The following is a 4,961-nucleotide window of genomic DNA, read 5'->3' as shown; positions in this document are numbered from 1 at the left end:
AAAGCTGATTTTTTGTTTTCTTAATGAACGTAACTGTTCAAAGTCAAACCAATGAAGCATATCCACTTTAGCTTTCGGACTCTTAAATTTTATATCACGTAGACCATAAAATTTTTTTACCGAAAACTAATCACAAGAAAATATCTAGTTTCTCTCAATTTTACCCTGATGTTTTTCTTTTCCAACCATTCACTGATCTGTATTTTTCATCATGCCATGGTACACAATCTCTCCAACGATCTCAAGAGCGTTCAAACTGTTTGGCGTCTCAACAACAATTTTCACAGCGGCTTGCAATGCTTCATGATTAGCCAAAGGTTTGTTGCGTGATTCAAGCGCCAAACACTGATACTCTTGATGTGCCATTTTAGATTTGCTAAAAGATTTTTTACAAAAAAATTATTTCTCGATTGTCAGTAGCAACGTCATTGGTAGCTTTTAAAAGTAATGATTAAGAACATTAAATAATTGAGTAGTCATGCGGGCAATTTCTGAATTTTAAATCATCTAATTGATTGATAATGACACTCTGGAATAAGGTATAGGGTACTAATGGCTTCGAAAACCTGTTCCTGAAAATTCCAAATCATTTGCAGTACTCTGTCTGTGATTGGAAGAATGCTTGTTATAGTTTTTGTCAAATATCTTTTGTTACCTGTTAACGATTTAATGCAAAACGTTGTATAATCAGTAAATCTTTATTTGCTACATTCGATCTTCAATGGTGGAGAAATAGCAGTTATTTAAGCCAACTTTCTGCCGATTGTTGTTCAGTTGTTAGACTTTCTCTTTACATTTTATTGAAAAACATTTACATCTGATTCGCATACCCACGTCACAAAATACATTTTCAAGTATTACAGTCAGTTATCTCCACCTTTTAACATTTCAATTTCATTTTTTATAGTTTCTGTAATATATCTTTTGATATAATCTTTTAGCAACAGCTAACGTTAAACGCGCACTCTATTACTTCGTTGCCTTTGGTTGGAAAACAATCATGGTTTAACTTGTGGGATACAACTGCCCTCGACAGCCCCCCACATCCTTTACTTTCCTTACAACTATGGCGTGTTATGATTTTATTGCACACAACAAGAGATCTAACGCTCTCAGTGTTCGAGCTCGTTTGAGATATATCTATAGGTGTTTAAGCACGGATTTGTGCCCGTATTGCTTTACAAGTGACTTTTGCATTTCCAGGCAAGAAAGACGGTGGTTTGGTGTCAACGAGGTTAATGGCACTAAAAGACAGTGCTAGCACCATTGAGAATGTAAAAGCATAGCTAATCAGAAACAAATCATGAGGGAAAATTGAAGTGAGTTCAAATGCAGATGTTAAGGTTGTTGACTCGCAATAAAATCTAAATACTATTTTTCTTGGAGCATCTTTTAGCTTCCATCTTAAAAGAAAAACTAAATCTGTGTCGCTTTTAAATTTCACCCTGTGATACTTGGAGAACAAAAGGGCAAGCTGGAGATAAACTGAGGGTCATCTTATGTGCAATAAATACTAAATTGAATTTTCCCACACGTTTTTTAATCCAATTTACAATTTTTAATATTAGGAAGACTACTTATTGTCGACAGATGTTCTTGTTTCTTCTTGATATTTCCTGATATCAACGCAACTTTGAGATGATTATTGTCGAAATTGAACATTTTCCATCAAAATTTTGTTCACACCTCCTCAGCCTGGTAGCTCAATAAATTAAAAAAAAAAGCATTGAGTGTAAAAGAAAAAAGATAAAAATATAATAATCACAACTGTTTTGCATTGTTGACCATTTTGTTTTGTTGTTTCTTTTACTTCTTCCTGCACACAGGTATCTTTGATATGTATCCTCCATAAGCTAAAAGTTTCTAAATGTTTCCGGTTTGGAGAAGATTGAAACCGTTATTTATCGTCGCCACGCGACTGATGTAAGTTCTTGTGACATCAGCATCCTCTGGGTTTGTTTCAGAGGGTAGAAAAATCAATTTTAAAGAACGAAGTATCTCGTGACAGACATTTTTGAAACGGAAAAGATGCAGGAGTAGTTTGTAAGTCAATATGTTATGTGAGGACAAACTTTTAAAAATCCTTTCCTTATGTTATCATAGCTAAACTTCAAATGAATAACGGGGTTTTCCTCTGCATGTCTCATTAATATCAGCCACGATAAAAAATGATTCGGTGCAAAAGAAAAACATACTAAAAGCCGAAAAATGTGTCATTTCTTTCACTCTTTGGTCTATACAGTCAGTAAACCGTGCGAAAATCGTGGGAAGTCGAGCCAGACTGGACATCACTGATTAAGTATGTTTTTAGAATGAAACCACTGATGCGCATAAGTTTGAGTACGCGAGCGTAAGGACCTACTAAAAGCTTAAATGAGTGTTCACTGAAGACCTCAAGTAAGATTCTGATCATTTTATTAGTGCATCAAAGATTGTAGCATTAAAGAACTTATTTCTAGTAATGACCTGGAGCATTCAGTTGATAAAATGTAAAATTACAGTAGATGAGGTATTTTCAAATACAATTGAAAATGATGTACGGAAATCAGCGGATTACAGCAAATTTAGAGGGGTCAAAACATTCAAATTACGCATCCCCCCCAGGACCATCATTACTCGGCCCGAGATATTGGAATAATTAATCCTATTAGCTTCCTTAACGACAAAGGAAAAGGAAATAACTCATCAACGCATGTCGCGTAGGTTAAACCTTCGGTTTAAACGGGCTAACTTGATGGCTGCAAATTGTTTTAATTCTGTACACGGTTTCTTGTGAAGATTAGATGATATGAACGAACTTTTTATAAAAGCAAGATGTTATTTTGAAATTCGCACTGATATTGAAATGTTAGGAAATCTAATAAAAACTCCTTCAATTGATCCGTTTTTAGCCCCGTCAGTGAATGTTCAGAGCTACTTTGAATCGTTGCTAACATTTATTAAGGGTTCCCTCTCCAAGATCAAAGTTTATGCACCTTTCAAAAAGTAGATAATTATATACCATTGCAAGATAATTGTCAACTTTAATTTACAGTTGGAATCATTTTGGGTGGTAAGGATGCTTAGATACTTCCAACAAATAAACCTCCCTTCCCTGACCTCTAAATAGGATCATGTGACGCCATCTATTTTACCTGTTCTCTTGTTTTTTTTTTTTTTTCCACCTGTCTCGTTTCATAACAGGAAGTCAATAATCTCAAAATAAATCTTCTTGCAATTCACGGATAATGAAGCAACTGCCTCGAGCAAAAGTCCTGATACGCAACAACCCGATGCTCCAAAACAAGTTCGGGCTAATTTAATATAAGGTCTCCACTCAACGTCACCGTCAAAGAATTCAAAGTAAGTTTATAATTCAAAAGTGAATATGTGTGCTTTCACCTGAAAGATTTTTTTTGATGGATGATCAGGAATTTGACGAGGTTTGAAGACTGATTGATTTTATACCTCGAATAAATTTCGGATAGTTAAAAATTGTGAAAAGTTAAAAAAGATCTTTTCTCTTAGAAATGCACATAGAAAATGTTAGAAAACCCATCAGCAAAAAGTGTAATACATATATTTTATTAGACGTTCTGTTGTGTAGTATCGCTGAGTATTTTTACGAGTTGTGCCGTATTTTGACGAGCCCGTAGGGCGAGTCAAAATACAAATAACGAGTATAACTTTTTTTTTCGTAACTACAATCTAATTCTTCGCTTGCGCGATGCGAGAAAACCTGTTTAACCGGTACTACAGTAGACGAGTACAAATACCGCGTGATATTTGTAGTCGTCTATGGCGTTATTTGTACTCGTCTAGGTGTAGTTGGATAATAATTTCGAAAATTAATTAGTAATTATTATTCTTTAATATATGGCAAGGAAGTTTTGAGGTATATCCGACACTTCTGATTGGTTCTTACTTGGTCAGCATCTGCCATTCGAAACCGTGCATTTTTTTTCTCGAAAGCCGGAAAGTTAAACAGAAACAACTACCGCTTGCTCGAATCGCACTGACAAATATTGGCCCTTGGTCTGTACTGCCACGACCTCGGACCAATATTCCCAGTACGGCCCACGCGCTCGGTTGTTGAAAGTTAATTAGTGTTAAAAATAAGCCTCTTGCTAAGTTAAAGCTTTGCAGCAGATAGTAAGAGAACAATGACCTGCATTCAAATTTCATTAAAATTGTGTAACTATCTCATGTGGATAAAAAATAAAGAAATCAACTTAAATGGTTGAATATGCGCGAAATACAACAACGTTTGATTAGGGTCACTCTCTTTCACAAAGGACAAAGGAAACTTAGTTTAGGAAGTGTTCTGAGCCTGAAATGAGCTGGACCTATGCCAAAAACTTAAAGTTAAAAGGACCAATTTCAAAGACAAACTCTTGAAAGAGGGAACTGAAGAGTTCCAAAGGACAAATTGCTCAACTCTTTGCCGAAGTATATTTTTTTGTTACTTTTAGGTGAACAGATCAGGCCTTTTCCGATGGAGAGGCTCGGATGCATATTAATTTCTGATCTGCTGGCTGGAAACTTGTTGATCAAAATAATTGATATTTCGAAAATACTGTTCAATTATGTTTCATTGTTCAATTAAAAAAACATATCTTAATGAAATAATTTGAATATATCAACAAAGTTGAAATGTTAAATTGGCCACCGTTACGGTTATAAAAGCTGACGTTTCGAGCGTTAGCCCTTCGTCGGAGCCCTTCGTCTTTCGCTCCGACGAAGGGCTAACGCTCGAAACGTCAGCTTTTATAACCGTAACGGTGGCCAATTTACCATTTCAACTTTGTTGATATATTCAAATTATTTCGTTACCCCCACCGACCCAGCGCCAAACACTTTCTTTAGAAACTATCAGCCTTTATATCTTAATGAAGTTTGGAAATCAAGTTTCCATGCATATGTGAATCCACACATATCTTCAGGATTCCGTAAATATGCACCAACACCAAGCACATACAAGC

The sequence above is a fragment of the Stylophora pistillata genome, chromosome 4, assembly GCF_964205215.1.
Source record: "Stylophora pistillata chromosome 4, jaStyPist1.2, whole genome shotgun sequence".
NCBI lineage: Eukaryota > Metazoa > Cnidaria > Anthozoa > Scleractinia > Pocilloporidae > Stylophora > Stylophora pistillata.
Note: the sequence above shows the minus strand (reverse complement) of the source record.